The sequence below is a fragment of the Dasypus novemcinctus genome, chromosome 29 (assembly GCF_030445035.2).
Source record: "Dasypus novemcinctus isolate mDasNov1 chromosome 29, mDasNov1.1.hap2, whole genome shotgun sequence".
NCBI lineage: Eukaryota > Metazoa > Chordata > Mammalia > Cingulata > Dasypodidae > Dasypus > Dasypus novemcinctus.
The window spans coordinates 10,057,296-10,074,908 of record NC_080701.1 but is presented as its reverse complement, the minus strand read 5'-3'; the positions used below and the strand labels follow the sequence as shown (position 1 = coordinate 10,074,908).

The window sequence follows — 17,613 nt, the reverse complement described above, 5'->3', positions numbered from 1 at the left end:
TCTTGTCAGCAGCTTGGGAATCTGTGTCTCTTTTTGTTGCATCATCTTGCTGCATCAGCTCTCTGTGTGTGGGGCACCATTCCTGGGCCGGCTGCAATTTCTTTTCACGCTGGGCGGCTCTCCTTATGGGGAGCACTCCTTGTGCGTGGGGCTCCCCTACGCGGGGGACACCCCTGCGTGGCACGGCACTCCTTGCGCGCATCAGCACTGCGCATGGGCCAGCTCCACACGGGTCAGGAGGCCCTGGGTTTGAACCTTGGACCTCCCATATGGTAGGCGGATGTTCTATCCGTTGAGCCAAGTCCACTTCCCAAGAAAGCCACTGTTAACCCTGCCCTGCAGGGAGGAAGTAGGTTTATAGCATAATCCCCCCTTTCCTCCTCCACAGTTCTCATTGGCCAAGTCCAGTGGAAACCTGGAGGGAAGGGAGCCTCTCGGGGGTGTCACTCGCCGATAGTGTTGCTCTCAGAAGCATGTCAACCAAAGAAAGAAAATCCAAACCCAGATTGAACGTCTTCCCCTTGACACCTCCTTTGGTTGCTGCCTCTCTAGGATGGAAAGCGTCCCCACACCATTAACCTATAGGGGGAATGGCTGGTTCCCTGGAAGTATATGATACCGTGGACCAAGACTGGTTCCTTCTGCTGGTGCTGAGCTGTGGGGTGGCGAGAGCACCCTGGGAGAGGAAGACCACGCGGCCCAGCACGTGTGGCCTCCACTTTGCCAACACGGTCGCTCGGTTCATGACCCCCAAGGAGCAAGCGCTGGAGCTCTGGGGCAGGAGGTCGTCTTGGCCACCTCTTCTTCTTATATTAAAAAATATTCTCACACGATGAGCAATTTGGAGAAGTCCATCGATGTGACTCTTCCCTAAACGTGTTTCTGTGTCACTCACTGTCCCAGCCAGTCCGGCAGCTGCTACATGTCATGAACTGGACCATCTTGCCCTACATTATCTGACTTTGCCCAGGAAGTGTAGGCATCTCAGCTCTTCGTTTGGGCCACGACTGAGTCCAGATTTTGTGGCACCGGGTGAGCAAGCTCCTGAAACCATCTCCCGTTGCTCTGGTTGGCAACGGGAAATTGCACTCATATTGGTAAAATTATTGCAGGCTAAAATTATAGTTTCTTCTCTCTGGCCACTCTCCCTCAGAATCCACACGTGTGGACATTTATCCCAGATCTTTGTCTTTCTAAATTCCCATGAGCCTTCTGAGTTTATCTTTCTCATTGTCTCCCTGGGGCATGCAGGAAGGTGACTAGTTACAACCTGGAGGCAGGGAGAGGTGGAGGAACGCAGGTGTGGAAGGGGCAGAGGTCTCTCTTAGGAGACACTGCAAGGTGGAGAGCTGTAGGGCCTACAGGGAAATGAGGACTGTCCTCACCAGGCAAGGGGCAACGCACTGTAGCCATATATCCCTGTTCCTGCTCTCACAGCCCAGTTTCTCCACCCAGGCATTGCCTGGCTTTCCCAGAATATACTTGGTGAGGCTGTGAGTTCAAGTGATTTGGCAACCCACGTGTTCTAACGTTGAGCTTATTTTTCAGCTGCCTTAGTCCTACAGCTCCAAGAGCTAGGAGAATCGAGCTTGGGTCTTGAGTACCGGCTCCAGTGATTTGAATTGGCCTTCCTCCATCTTTAGTTATTCAAATGCCTCGTCCCCCTCGTCAAGAAGAATTCCTAAAGGCTTTTTTGCTGTTTTTGGGCTTGAGCAGAGTTGTCCTCCAAGCCTTTCCCTGCTTGGGCACCAAATTCCTATGACCACGGGTGATTAATTTGGTAAGCTTTTTGCCACCGTGTGCCTTCGGCTGCCAGCTTCCCCTTCTGGAATAGCGATGATGCTTTGACGATCTTCTCTCCCACCTGGGCCTGATGAGCAATCTCAGAATCCTCATGTTTTTCTGAACCAGCAACTGCTGATACTTCCTTTTTGAATCAAAGTTCTTAGCGGCACGCAACAAGAAATCCACTCTGACCATCTTCATCGGAGAAGAACGTTTTCTGCCATACTTTGGGGGTTCCGCAGAATCAAGGCTAGACAATGGGCACAAGCCCGAGATGGGCAAGAGAGGAGAGGACAAGGGCCACCCTTTAGCAGGAACGGTCTGCCCGGGACATTGTGCCACGTGGGCCGCAGTCACTGCTGGACGTCGTCAGCGTGTCCTGGCCGCTGAGTGATTTGCTTTGCATTCTCACTGAGTCCAGCTGACATGGCCAGGCCATCCGCCCAGGTAAATCTCCCTGCCTCAGTGTCCACGGTGAGAGGCGAGGCCCAGCATCCCGCCAGCACGGCACACTGTGGGGTTGTCCTGTTAAAAAATACAGTTGGCTGTCAGGCTGCCCAAACAAACCAAGCAGGTTCTCCTCCGGTGCTGGTACTGCAGTGGATCTGTGTGATATGGGGGGGCACAGGGGAGCAGTGGGGACTCCTACCTGGGGACAGGAAAGACTTCTTGGGTCATATGACACAAGCCGAGCCCTCGAGGGTAATTGTATCTGTCAGGTGGTCTAGAGGAGAGAGGAAATTCCAGGCAAATGAACAGATGAGCGAAGAGCATGCAGACATCCAGTGTCTTGAGCATTCAGACAATTGCCAGTCGTGAAGGTCGAGCCGCGTGCTAGATGAGGAGCTCGTGCCAGAATCATCGAAGTCCCTAAGCTAACGCTTCTGTCTTTTATCACGGTTAAAATTTCCGCATTCGGGTTTCCCTTCTGGGGTGCAGCCCTTCTCTTGTTGAGAATCGTAGTGACCAGTTCCCCCACTGCTACCTTGAGTAGCACTGATGAGCATAAGTGGGGGCGGGAGGGCTGGAGCCTGGGCTGGGTCACAGCAGGGGGGGCTTGGTGTGCCGTGCTGAGGTGTTTGGACTTTTGGGGTGCTGCAGGATGAATATTAGGGCGCAGAGCTGTGAAGGCGGAAGTCTGGTCGGTTTGGAGACCAGTATGTTACTCTGGTCCCCGAAGCTCAGTTCTCTATTCCTGTGCTGGTTTGTGACAGTGTTTTCGCCCATCTCTAGTGAAATGAGAATATTCAAGACTGTTCAGAACGTTTTTCATACAGCTAAATTTTATTCCATTTTAAAGGATTCTCCTTTAGTTAGAAATGATGGCCTTCCATCTTTTGTGGGGTGAATTTATTCATCTGTACAGTTGGTACATATATATATATATATTTTTAAGTCCTAAACTGCAAATAAAAAAATAAATCAGTGGCTCCTCTGGTTCTCCTAAAGGTCTTTTGAAATTTTGCTGGTCTGTGGAGTTCGCAAGACTGGGGACCCCTGGACCAGAGCAGGGCCTAATCTAGGTGGAGGCGAGGGGAAGTTGAGGAGACCACAGAAGAATGAAAAGTGGGAAACAGGTGCGGCTCAACCAACTGGGCTCCCGTCTGCCATATAGGAGGTCCAGGGTTCCGTGCCCAGGGTCTCCTGGTGAGGGCGAGCTGGCCCACACGGCGAGCTGACCCACGTGGAGTGCCGGCCCATGCTGGAATACCGCCCCGCGCAGGAGTGCCAGCTGACGTGGAGAGCTGGCGCAGCAAGATGACGCAACAAGACACAGAGGAGAGAAAATAAGATGTAGCAGAACAGGGAGCTGAGGTGGCACAAGAGAGTAACTGCCTCTCTCCCACTCTGGAAGGTCCCAGGATCAGTTCCTGGAGCCGCTTAATGAGAATATAAGCAGACACAGAAGCACAACAGCGAGTGGACACAGAGCAAACAATGGGGGAGGAAATGGGGGGAGGGTGGGAAATAAATAAATCTTTACAAAAAAGAATAAATGGAGGTGGAATCTCCAGCGGATGAAACTAATTCCATATTTACTGAACTTCCTGTGCACCTTCCTGAACCTCCTATATATAACCCAATTTTATTTATATCTGTAATAACCCCATGGATACCTGTTTGGGTCAATCGCTTATAAATGTACTTTATGAAGTACATGTGAAAACTCATCTTCCTATTTCCCCCCTTAATTCCATCCTTAGAAAGCATCACTTGACTGTTTTAGAGCTGACTACCATAGTCTTTGTGTAAAAGCCCTTTCTGATCCACCTTTTGCCAGTAAAATAACTGGATTCATCACCCCAGGATATCCTTCCTTGAGAGGTCAGAGGGTGGCATGTTCTACTTCTCCCCTGGAAATGTCTTTCCTAACATCAGAACGGTTTTCTTCCAAGATGCTGTTCCAAGGATCCTATTCCTTTTCTTTCTTTTATCTTTTTAGGAGGTCCTGGGGATCGAACCCAGGACCTTCCCTACATGGGAAGCAGGTGCTCAACCACTGAGCTACACCCGCTCCCCGTCTGTTACTTTTATCATAACAGACTGAGAACTCGTTTTGTCAAATTGGCACCGGCAGCAAATGCCTGGGGGAAGCTGGGTGTTATGTTTTCTTTCTTTCTTTTTTAAATCACACGTACGATTTTCTTGGTTTTTTTCAGGCTTCTATAGTCTCAAAATGAAAATGAATTTTAATAGAGTCACAGTGAATATGACCTCGTCGTTGCCCATGGAGGCACAAGCACCTGATAACAGATCTCATAATCAGTGTTCTTCCGTTGTTTCCCTTTTTGTACTGTCCTACCCCACACACAAACCCCCTACCCAGAGGCGGTTTTATTTGCTTTCTTTATTTAGATTTTAGAGATAATATTCTACTCCTAAACGTGGTTAATTGAGACCCAGTAGTCCTTGAACATTTTCAAGAAATATCAAGTATTCTTTGGAAATATGTTATCTCTTTCTAGTAAATGCGTTTGCCTCATTTTGTCCACTTTCTTTCATCGGGAAACCTTTTAGCCCTTGTTGGGACTGTTACAAGGGTCCTGTTCGCCCAGAGCCACAGGGTTTGTTGTTCTGAAGTCCTGAGTTTGTTCCACTCGCAGGATTTTCATTAGAAATGCCAGTGGTTCCTTCTGCTGCTGTTTACTCTGTAATCTCTTTGTTGCATCATCCTGGAGCTCCGGGGAGAGGAGGACTAAGGTAATAGAAGCCTGTTCCACTCGCCTCGTTCTTTAGAGGGAGTTATACTCCAAGTCGAGCGTCCCTCCAAATTGTCGAAGCTAATGTTTTTTGCTACCTGTGCTTTTAATTTTTATCAATAAATCATATACTTGCTCCCTAATTTCAGCCACTGCTGTTTTTCTCTTGTATCAGCCATTACCTTCCTTATCCATTTTTTTGCTCTTCTCGTAGCTACCGAAGCAGCTGTTTAGGATTTGTTGCCTAGCCAACAGATCCTAATTAAATTTTTAATCTCTCTCTTTATTTTTAGAGAAGCTTTATCTTATATAAATGTTACTCAAAAATACAGGGGATTCCCAGATGCCCTGCCCCCTCTCCCTCTCACACTTTCCACATTAACAACTTTCTTTGGTGTGGTGCATTTGTTACAATTGATAGACACATATTGGAGCACTGCCACTAACCACGGACTATAGTTGACATTATAATTTACACTCTGCCCTGCACCATTTTATAGGTTTGACAAAATATATAATGGCCTGTGTCTGTCATTGCAATGTCATGCGGGACAATTCCAATGTCCCGAAAATGCCCCCATGTTATACCTATTCTTCCCTTCCCTCCCTTCAGAACCAAACAGCAGGGCTCCTGAGGGCTCTAGAGACTTCCAGACACCGTAAGCAGGGCAGACAGCTCAGGAATCGGCTCCCTGTCAGTGGGCCTTACTCTGGAATTTATGCTCCCCAATGTAACAGAGTTAGACTCATTTATAGCTTCCCACACATAGCTTCTGCCCCTTATATTTGAACCTATAATTACCATTATAATTGTTAATTATATGTCCCAAAGACTTAAATCTTTGGTCCATCCATGCGCCGGTTGAGCCCTGAATCACAACAGAGTTGCAACACCTGCTCTCCAGTTCACTGGACTCACCCAGGACAACTAACAAGGGGATGATGATGGACAACGCCCACCCCAAGGAACAGAGAGTCTACAACTACAAGCAAGAGAGGTCCATTCATCTGCCCCATGGGAGCTGAGCCTCTCTCAATTAGAAACAGAGCGGCCATCACCATCCTCAAAATTGGGGAATGAACAATGGACTAAAGTAGACCTATTATTACTCTATTACAGACTTATTATTCTAGCAGTGGGAGAACTTGTGTCTAGTTACATTTAATGGTGATTGCTCTCCAGCAGGATGTGGCTAACCTCTCCTCTAATACTGGCAATTGTGGGAGTTAAATGATGGAGATCTTTGTAGTTCTAACCTCACTGCCGTCTTTACTCTGCACAATCTCCTTTGATTCCATCCAGTCCCAAGGCCCTAACTACTGCGTCCTAAGATAAAGACAATTTTCAAATCATCTCTTACCCAGCCTGCCCTCCTGAGCGTCACAGCCATCTTTCTTTGTCATCCTTCATATACCACAAAAGCATCGCCAGAGCCTGAAGCCTGACCTCCTCTGTCTTCCTCCTCCAGTCCACAGTCGCCATGTTTCTTATTCTTCTATTCCTTTTTCACATATTTATATAGTAGACATTTATTGAGCACTTTGTAAACTGCCATGCCAAGCAAAGATAAGAAATACATAAGGTATATGGTCCTTACCTGGAAATTGCCTCCAATTAATACACAACATAGGGGATATATACCAGATAACCCATACCATGATACAAACTAGGATGGGTACTGTAGCAGTTTGATATAGTTATGAATTCCAAAAGTAGATATTGGATTGTGTTTGTCAACTGGTCTGTACCTGGTGTGATTAAATTATGATTGGGGTTTGATTGCGCCATGACAGTAGGACATTCAGTCCCTGCCCCCTTGATGGCTGGGGACTCACAGATTAAAGACATGGCAAAGGACAGAGTTGGAGATTTTGACGTTGGGCTTTTGCTGTTGGAATTGAAGCCCAGAAATTTAACACACAGGAGAAGAACACAGAGGAGTAGAGATGGCTCCTTAGACATGGCAGAACCCCCAGGGAGAGAGACAGAGCCATTTGCCTGATAGTCTACAGCTGACCTTGTGGAGAGAGGCAAAGCCTAGAGAGCCTCATCGTCTACAGCTGACCTTGTGGAGGAAACAGAGGAGCTGAGCCCAGAGGAACCCAGGAAGCCTGAACCCCGGCAGATGTCAGCAGCCATCTTGCTCCAACATGTAACAAAAAAATTTGGTGAGGGAAGTAACTTACACTTTATGGCCTAGCAACTGTAGGTTTCCACCCCAAATAAATGCTCTTTATGCAAACCAACCGACTTCTGGTATTTTACACCCCTTTGGCTGAGGAATACAGATACATAACACAAAATAACCAAAATACAAAATACAATGTGTCACTGATCTCTGTGGCATTCCAAAATCGGATACCAACATCTATTCCTTCTGATGCCACATTTCTTGCAGATCATGAGTCTTAAGTAGCCTTTGGATGTATACCCATGCATTCCCAAGGAAGGGTTTCTCAGAGCTAAAGGTTTCCTTTTGTTTACTTTCATTTTCCTTCCACTTAGTTTGGGAAGGCCGTGGTACGTCTTACTATGTCAGCCTTATTTTTATCCCTGCTTCATCTTCAGGTGCTCTTTACCTTAAATCTTCATCACTCGCCAAGTTCTATTCCTTTGATTCTTTCTCCTCAGTATCTATTGTACTTGTGCCCTCCTAAACATCCTTAACGTCACCCTTTTCCTAAAGTGTTTAATGAGGCTCCTCTGTCTTCACCATGTACCCTGCCCAGGCATTAGTAGCCTACACATGAGCCAGAGATTTCTAAAACCCAGACCTGATTTTGTCACTTCTCTTGAAATAAGTCAATGGTTACCCGTTATCTTCAGGATAAACCTAACTCCTTACGATGCGAAACGAAGCCCTCTGTGACCTGACTCCTGCCTGCTCTTACAGCCACCTCCTACCCAGTGCCTGGTCAAGAATGTGCATGTTGAGGTCAAATGTCCTGGGTTCGAATTCCGAGTCTGCCACTTACTAGCTATGAAGTCTTGGGAAAGTCACTTATGTTCTTTGTGCCTCAGTTTTCTTTAAAGTGGGGGAAATAGTAGTTTCTACTTAATATAGCTATTGCGAGGACTAAATGGGTTAATATATGTTAAATGCTTGCAACAGGACCTGGCAGACAGTAAATTATGTGTGCGCACGTGTGCATATGTGTCTTATTGTTGCTGTTGTCATTAATTTACTTGAAATTAATAAGAGATCGTAATGGGGGGGAGCGGAGTGGGCGTAGCTCAGCAGTTGAGTGCCTGCAGCTGAGTGGTTGAGCACCTGCTTGGCACGTACGAGGTCCCAGGTTCAATCCCTGGTACCTGCTAAAATTAACAGGGAGGTAAATAAGTAAACAACTAGAGATTGTAACTGGTCTCATTTTCCTTTCACAAACGCTGTTTACTGGGCCTAGAATCACTTCCCCTTTACCTGTCTGACTCCTTGTCTTTTAAACTCCAGCTCAGATGTCAGCCCCCAGCGGGCTCCTGGCTCCAGGCTGGCTTAGCGTCCTTCCCAGGTGCCCCTGCAACACCTGAGCACACCTTGACCGTGTCATCCGTCTCACTCCTCATGGAACCTTGGGGCTTGTGCTTTTCAATATTTGTGAGTGGCCTAAAGGTCCATGACACGTAGATATTTGTAATGGGGTTAATAATAAATAAAACTGGTACACTGATGAGAATTTAAGGCTAGGCATGAGTCTCGGGATTCAGAAGCTCTCAGAATTCTATCCCTGCCACAGTAAAGGCTCTATCATATTTTGATTTCCTATTTCTTTCTAAGTTTCTCATGTTAAATTCTGAGTTCCTGGATTGGCTGGGGGGGGGGGGGGGGGCGGGGAATGGTATTTATCTCTATCCTTAATGCCTTATACACAACAGGGATTCAATTAATATCTGTTGAATGGTAAATACAGATTTTTCATTTAATAGTTTTTTTTTTTACCCAGAAACTTGTCTTTGCCCCTAAGCCCTGGTTTGAGGGGATGGCCCCCTTCCCAGGCTAATCCACTAACCCTGAACTTTCATAAAGTCTGAATTAGAAACCTCTGCCTGTTATTTATTAGAAACCTTCCCTTTATTCAAGGAGAAGGGGAGAAGAAATGGATTTCTTTCACTACTGAGTACTTAAGAGATAAATGGCTGATATAGTAAAATATTTCTTTGAATTCAATTTTTTTTTAAAGATAAATACTCCCTATTTTCTATTTGCCCAGCAAATTCTTAGAGAAGATCATATGATTCATACATTTTAGGCAGAGGCAGATTTGGACCAAAATTTGGTAAAATGAAGGCAAGTCCTTGATGTGTACAGGTGTGATTTGACATATGGAAAATTCCCCCTGTCCCTGCCCTCATGCCAAGTAGCTCAGATATGCCTCTATTGAAAATTCCTCCTCTTTAGTTCCTTTACTGACCAAGGCACTGAAGACTTTCGATTGGAAATAGCTTCCCTGGGCGGCTGATGCGTTGAGCCACTCTACCTGAAGGACAGGCGCCTTGGCTGCAGCTAGCCCAGGGCCTGGAAGGGTTAATCCAGAGGACCAGCCCAGGGGCTCAGGAAACAGAACTCACCTCCTTTCTAGAAAAGGCGCTGCTAAAATTGCCTGAGGAAAAGGTGAGATCCTTTGACTGGCAATGCTTCCAGCCTTGCTTCTTAAACCCTCTTCCTAAAAAAGTAAGCGCTGTGGCTCTCGCTGGCACAGAGACTCCACCTAGATATGGCTGAGCGATGAGTGGGGCTAACATCTGTGTGCAAATTCAAAGACCAGAGAGAAGCTTGCAGATCTCACCTGGATCTGTGGTTCTGAAACAGGGACCAAGAGTGGGGTAGGACAGGAGGTGGGGGGGTTGGGAGGAGCTGCACGTGCCCCCAGCCTCCCCGTACTGTGAACCCCCGTGTGTGATAAGGGCACTCCCAGCAGTGAGGTGTGCACACAAAAGATGTGGAGACGGGAATGCTCGAGAGCTGTGCTCTGGGTAAAGCCCAGCGCCTCGTTTGCAAAGGAGGACTCGAGCGCTGAGCTGTCACAGGACGGGCTCCTCCTCCCACCCCAGGTGCTCAGGACCTCATGGTACACCCAAGACTTCTTCATTGCAAGGTGCTTTCGGGTATACGAGGTACAAGACTTTACTAAGAGCCTTCCCATGAGTTTCATGGCAGGCCCACTCTCTAAGGAAAAAGAAAAATGAAGAATAACGAAGGGAAGTGGATGTGGCTCAAGTGGTTGAGCACCTGTTTCCCACATGGGAGGTCTTGGGGACTGGTGCCTCCTAAAAAAAAAAAAACCCACACCAAAAAAAAAAACCCCCCAGCAAGCAAACAATTGAAAAAACAGCTCAGGGGAGTCAATGTAGCTCAGTGGTTGAGCGCCAGCTTCCCACATACAAGATCCTGGTACCTCAAAAAAAACTAAGAGTACTTGTCAAAGTGACATGAAAGTAAGTGACAACATGAATAAATATAGAGCAGTCAAACTGTACTGGGAAATTTTAATAAAACTTGGTAATCCTGTCGTAAATAGTATATATTTAATTAAGCCGTTGGATTCAAAGTGGGTCCTCAATGCTTATAATTTTTGCAGGAACGAGATGAAATTGTTATATTTAATTTTGAAAGAAAGTACTGTCTGTTTTTGCAGAAAGCTTAGGAATTGATTTATAAACTGCTCTAATAATTCTGGCACATTCCACATATTAACAATTCTTCCTAAGCCCTACTTCGCTGGAAAATTTATACATCTGTCACGAGGCCAGACTGGGCTGTAGCTGGTTCGGTATTTTTATTATGTTAAAATGACATTCGTTAAGTATTTGTTGTGGGTTGTTTTTTTTCCCTAATAAGCCCTGTTTTCCCTTCAAAGGCTTACACAAAGCAACTCATCATGTGAAGGGCGGCACTGTTTGATGGCACTCCTCCCATTTTCATTTGTTACATGTTGAGAAAGTCACAAGACACAACTGTCCCTCTCTGAGGTGGAAACTGTCATGATTCATCAAGACAAGAAGTAATTTTCCTGTAATCACAAGATGACTCAGGTTAGTGACTTTCAGCTGTTACTGCAATTCAAATTACATGTTTTTTTAAATTTTAATTTTGTTGTTGTTGTTTGGCAATGAACTTATTCAGTAAACCTAATTAGTACCAATTCCTATAGTTTTAAATATATGGGAATGTGACATAAAGTAAGGTGGACTTTATTTTTGCACGAGCTGGAAAAAGGATTGGAAAATAGTTGTATGGGGTATGTAAAAATTACAAGAACATAATTACTGTTTAAAGAAAGTAAAATGCTTTTCCAGAACTTAATATGTTATCGCTTTTACTGTACAAAAGTTTACAGTATAAGATCTCCACGTGAAAATACTATGTGTCTGTTAAGTTTGAGACACTAAGTCTCAAAAGGCCAAAAATTAAAAAGCTATGTGCTTTATAATTGTCTTTTTATAATAGAGGTAACGGATTTTAACTGACCAGCTTGTACTTTCACTTTAGTCCTTCATATTGAGTATGTTTTTGATATTTAAAGGAGAGTTTTACTCTATCTCTATCACCACTGTCTTCAGGAGCATTTCATAGTAGGGGAGCCATTTACTCTTCCTATTTGCCTTTAGTTATAAATATGTGACTGTCACACGTGCCTAGGTTCTATCTATAAAAGAGGGAATTTTACAGATTTCTGCACGCGCAGGAGACTGTTGCCTATGAAGTCAGCCTAGGAAAGCGTGTCCAGCCTGCCTTCCGCTCTGCCTCCCAGCTCTGGGGTGCTGGCCTGTCTGCAGCGCAGGGTGGTCATCTTGCAGGGGAGCCAGGGAGGAGCTCTTTGAGTCCCTGGTTCTGCAGGGCGTCACTATGAAGTGACCCTCCTGGGCTCTGCACTGCCCTGGGCTCTGCGCGATGTGTGAAGAAAGAGGAAACTTCTGTTCCTGCCTGCAGAAGTCTCTAATCTGGTTGAGAACAAGCACCGAGGTGGGTATTCAAGGTGGTGGTATGAGGACAAACGCCCCAAGAGTCGTAGAGGTGACGAGTTCACGGTGTACAGAGGTACCAGGAGAGATCGTTTTCCCTGTCCTTACCTGTGAAGACTCTTGAGAGGAGGAGGAGGAAGCTGTGCTGGACTCCGAGGCTCGGGGAGGTTTCGGCCAGGGAAGGTGGCAGAGGAGCGTTTCGGATGAGAGAGGGCTGCCTGAACGGGGAGCCGCACAGGCCCTCCCGGGGCATGGGGAGGAGGCGCCGCGGAGCTGAGAGTCCAGGAAACAGAAGCTGCAGAGAAGAAGGCTGGAAACAGGCAGGGGCCAGCCCGGGGGGCGTCGAATGGCAGAGCAGCGCAAGCTTTACGTGTGGGCAGCGGAGACCTCTCGGTTTTCGGCGGCGAGGGGTGTTAGCACAGGGACTCGGGAAAATTAATCTGGCACTGGCGTGAAGTGGAGGTTGTCATCTGCAAGCCAGGAGGAACGGCTACGCTGTGCGATCTGAACAGGTGCCTCTTACCAGAGGGGGGCGTGTTCCCAGCAGGTGCACATTGACAGAGCGGGGAGTGTGGCAAAGCCCCAGCATCACGGGCGGAGGCGGCAGACCTGGGGGGTGGGAGGGAAGAGAGACGCAGCTAAAACGCTGTCATGATACCTCAGGTGCTAGGCTGGCAAAGACGGAGGTGCCCTGACAGCACTGAGCTCTTAAGCCCGCATGGCTAACGGGAGGGTCCAGCATGGCACTGCCCTCCATGGGAGGCTGAATTATGTAACCCCGAAGAAAAAAACAAAACGTGCTCTGCACCCACGCCTGTGGGTGTGAACCGTACATAGGACCTTTGGAGGACATCAGTGTTAGTTAAAAGTGTGGCCGGCTGCATCAGGATGGACTTTACTGCACATCACTGGGGGCCTGCAGAAGCAAGAAGGAAATTCAGACGGAGAAAACCACAGAGAGCAACAGAAGCGGGGAGTCAGCGCAACCCAGAAGAGAAAGAAGAGGCCACCATGTGCGTCGCCCTGTGACAGAAAAGCCAGGGACCCGAAGATCACCAGCAGCCAGCACAGAAGCCACAGCTTCAGGGAGGAAGTGTCACCTGCTGAGGCCTTGATTTTGCTCTTCTCCCAGTCTCAGACCATGAGCCGGTAAATCCCCGCTGTCGAAGCCACCAGTTGTGTGCTACTTGTTTTAGCAGCTGGGGAACTAAGACTCCACCCAGTTGTACCCATTGCAGAGGGCTCCAGTGAGAGGCCTTCCCTCCGTCTGCAGCAAGCCCCGTTGCATGCTCTGGTTGCCACGTGCGTCTCCTACCGTCGCCCCTCCCCGAGGCACCTGCTGTGGCCATGAAGAACAGGTCAAGTCGAGTTGAAGGCCTTGGATGCAAACATTAAACTGAGCTCTTGAGCGCAAAGGAGGGATTTGGTGGGCGCGTTCTAACTAGTTGATAGGAGGAAGAGCTAACTAACAAAATGTCAGAAAGTGAAGAATGGTGAGAACCTTGGGAGCCTTTTCTGTAGGTTGTGCCCTTGGCCGTTGGCCTCAGCCCCTCCTTTCCTTGGTCAGCTCCTCGAGGAAAGAGAGTTAGCCTAGGTCGGACCCCGTGCCCACCCGTCCGTCATGACTGGCAGGTGCATGCGGCATCAGCCGGTGTCTGAGGCAGGCGTAGGTCTCCAGAGCAAGAGAGGAAAAGCAAAACGTTGTTTTAAAAATAAGCATTCGGCTCTCTAAAACGTCGGAGGCACCCCAGCTGTGGTCATCAGTGCAGGAGCTTGGGGAGATCAAACATGCACCCACAGCTTAGGTCTCCAAAATTGTTGTGGAGACCCTCCCCTCCTCTTTTTTAAAAAAGTTATTTATTTTAAAGAATCTTTAGATTACATAAATGATACATAAAACATATAGGGGATTCCCATATGCCCTCCTCCTCCCCTCGCCCACGTTCCCACATTAACAGCGGCCTTCCTTGGTGTGATGCATTTGTTGCAACTGATGAACACGTATCAGCAGTGCCACGCTCCTTTTAAACTAATGTCTTATTGTTTATATACATGTATATAAACATTGATCAGAAAATACCTCCAGCCATACTTTCCTTCCTGCACATTGCTCTGAGGGCCACTCTCTAAAGAAACGCGGAATGTGTCCTCTCTCGCTCCCGGCTTCCTTCCTTCCTTTTGTGGTGGTCCCCTCGAGAGCACCCCAAGTGACCTGCGATCCCCAGATTTGCGTGTGAGTTTCAAAGTTTGCTACTTTCCCCGAAAAACAAATTAACGGGACTTTAAGAAATGCGGTAGCTCACCCAGCTTTGAGCAATCCTTGAACCGATACTTCTTCGTGTAAGTGCAATTTACATTGCAAGCAGAGAAATTTTAAAAAGTAAACATTCCATGGAAATACAACTTCGCTAAAAATGCTCCCTTTCCTCAGCTTCTAAGCTGAATTCTGAGGTAAAGTACCCAATTTCTCAGGCAGTCGTTTTAAGATCGGTGATTTTATACACAAGCAGGGCTGCCTGACACTTCCTTTTTTAAAACCTTTTTACTACACTGGGAATGAACATCAGTAGCTTTAATGTAATATATTAAACTCCAACATATTAGAGTTCTAGACTTCTAGAGTGAGAGTTTTTAACTGTTTTTGGCATTAGGAAGCAAGACTTATTTGGAGGTTTTATTTTTTAATACAAAGATCCAAGCAAATATCTGTTACAATTAGAAGTTGTCAAAACTTAATTTCCATTAATGATTAAATAATATATAATAACTTATATAAAATTGATGTTAGAATGTATAATTCTAGTTTTGAGCCCTAATTGGAATACAAGTAAAATTAATTAAAAATATAAAGTTCTATATTTTTACCTCTCCTTTCCTTCTCTCTGTTCTTCTTCCTTATTAAATCATAGCTCTTAAATCTTTGTTTATTTTTTTCCACTCCCCTGGTCTTGCTTCTTTTACATTAACATGCATGAAGCACATGATAATCACTCAATGTGTGTTCATTTCCTCTTTTCCTCTCCCCCTTTTCTTCTCCCCTAGTTCCTTTCTCTTTCTTGCTCCTTTAAAAAATAAACATGGATTAATTAATGGCACATAGCTACTGATTATATTGGGCTCCTTTCTTTTTTGAAAATACTGCTTTTTTTGTATTAGGTGCATGTGTTTCAGAAGATTAACTGTCCAGATATCAGTTAGGCCCCAGACCGCTGCTGCCTTAGGTACTAAGGCTTACAGATACTGTAAAATTGTTCAGAATGATTTTATTCTAAGGTTAGCCCAGCAAGCTTTTCCACTAAGTGCACCCAAAGGGAGCCACTGGAACACAAGGAGGAGAATTACAACTGACCAACGTAGGAGTCAAAAAATCAGGTGGGAGCAGAGGTGGCTCAAGCAGAAGAGCTCCTGCCTCCCACATGGGAGGTACTGGGTTTGGTTCCTGGAAAAAAAAAAACACAAAATAATAGGCAAAACAAATGAAAAAAAACTGACTCAGGGAAGCCAATGTGGCTCAGTGGGTGCACGCCAGCTTCCCACACGCGAGGTCCCAGGTTCAATCCCCGTCCCTGGTATCTCAGAAAAGGAAAGGGGGGGGGGTGGAAATCAGGAAATTTCAATTTGTTTAAACAATTCTAAGAAGGCACCGAAGTACTGAGAACTGCTGCAGTGACTGACAGTGACAGTAAAGCAGGGAGGTCACTGAAGAGCGAGGTGAGGGGGCACAGGAAGCACAGGCTCTTCTGGCAAGGTCGGGGAGCAGCCTCCCTGCTCCCACACACGGTGTCTGGCCCTGTTCACCTGGGTTTTTGTTGCTTTTTTTTGTTTCCTCTCCCTTTCCCGCCCCCAGTTGTCTGTTCTCTGTGTCTATTTTTGCTGCGTGTTCTTCTTTGTCTGCTTCTGTTGTTATCAGTGGCATGGGAATCTGTGTTTCTTTTTATTGCGTCATCTTGTTATGTCAGCTCTCCGTGTGTGCGGCGCCATTCCTGGGCAGGCTGCACTTTCTTTCGCACTAGGCGGCTCTCCTTACAGGGCGCAATCCTTGCACGTGGGGCTCCCCTACGCAGGGGACACCCCTGCGTGGCAGGGCACAGCATTCCTTGCGCGCATTAGCGCTGCACATGGGCCAGCTCCACACGGGTCAAGGAGACCCAGGGTTTGAACTGCGGACCTCCCATGTGGTAGATGGATGCCCTAATCACTGGGCCAAGTCCACTTCCCTCACTGTGTGTTCTTCTGTGTCTGCTTGTATTCTTGTCAGCAGCACTGGGAATCTGTGTTTCTTTTTGTTGCATCATCTTGCTGTGTCAGCTCTCTGTGTGCGCGGTGCCACACCCAGGCATGTTGTGCTTTTTTTCATGCTGGGCAGCTCTCCTTACAGGGTGCACTCCTTGCGCGTGGGGCTCCCTCATGCGGGGGACACCCCTACGTGGCAGGGTACTCCTTGCGTGCATCAGCACTGCGCGTGGGCCTTGCTGTGTATTTTAAACCAATTTGAAACTCAAAGCTGAGCAGAGTACCACTTTCTCGGCTGTGTTCTAGCCTTCCCGTGAAATAATGCAGGGTGTCCAGGTGATTCCTGCCCGTGGACATCAGAAACTAAAGATGATGAGGTTCAAAGATGAGTTGGGTTATTATTAGGTTGTATCCCCATTAAACAACATTTTAAAAATGTATATATACATTGTTACATTGTTGAGAGAGAAATTTTCAACTCAAAAGACATCTGAGGAGGTGCATAATTTAGATGAGATAATGTCTAGTACTAGATTACCCAGGAACCAATGGAGAATAAAATCATTTGGTCTCAGTAAAGATGCCGTATCAGTTAGGGCAGCGGTCGAATGACTCACCCGTCTGCTGAGAAAGGAAGCACATTTTACCTAATTTGGATCTGTGTGCTTTTCAGACAACGAGCATCTTCACTGGATAAAACCCAAGTGAAATAAAGGACGAATTATGTCGACCACAGCTTCCAAAGAGCCCAGCTGACACCTGAGGATTCCTAATTTCAACAGGTGAACAGGGGGAAGCAGACTTGGCCCAGTGGTTAGGGTGTCCGCCTACCACATGGGAGGTCCCCGGTTCAAACCCTGGGCCTCCTTGACTCGTGTGGAGCTGGCCCATGCGCAGTGCTGATGCGCGCAAGGAGTGCCGTGCCACGCAGGGGCGTCCCCGCGTAGGGGAGCCCCACGTGCAAGGAGTGCGCCCCGTAAGGAGAGCTGCCCAGTGCAAAAAGCAAGAGCAGCCTGCCCAGGAATGGTACCGCACACACAGAGAACTGACACAACAAGATAATGCAACAAAAAGAAACACAGATTCCTGTGCCACTGACAACAGAAGCGGACAAAGAAGACGATGCAAGGGGAGAGAAATAATAAAAAAAAGAACACACAGCAAATGGACACAGAGAGCAGACAATGGGGGTGTGGGGGAGGGGAGAGAAATAAATAAAAATAAATCTTTTAAAAATATAAATTAAATAAAATACATTGCAAGACAATAATCAGAAAGCAAAAGGTTGTATTATTTTTCTTACTTTTTATTGAAATACAGTATAGAGAGAAAAATTCATAAACGTACAGCTAGATGAATCTTTACAGAAAGAACACACTCATGTAATCAGAAACTAGATCAAGAAACACACAGACCCACCCCTTGCTCCTTTCC

The 17,613-nt window shown here is 46.6% G+C and overlaps 1 protein-coding gene across 9 annotated transcripts in view; it reads left to right on the top strand.

The window, feature by feature from the left end:
• The window catches only part of TRMT9B (tRNA methyltransferase 9B (putative)), an 83,012-nt gene that overhangs the window by 34,778 nt on the left and 30,621 nt on the right, over positions 1–17,613 (top strand). For 5 of the 9 annotated variants that reach the window (XM_004476247.4, XM_004476253.4, XM_004476252.4 and 2 more), the window contains exon 2: positions 10,842–11,016. The gene's annotated coding sequence lies outside the window, so the exon portion shown is untranslated. Of the gene's footprint in view, positions 1–1,546; positions 2,233–8,221; positions 8,582–9,382; positions 9,596–10,841; positions 11,017–17,613 lie in introns of those variants that run through there. The other 4 variants (XM_058290003.2, XM_012518703.4, XM_004476254.5 and 1 more) reach the window with 4 other exon arrangements.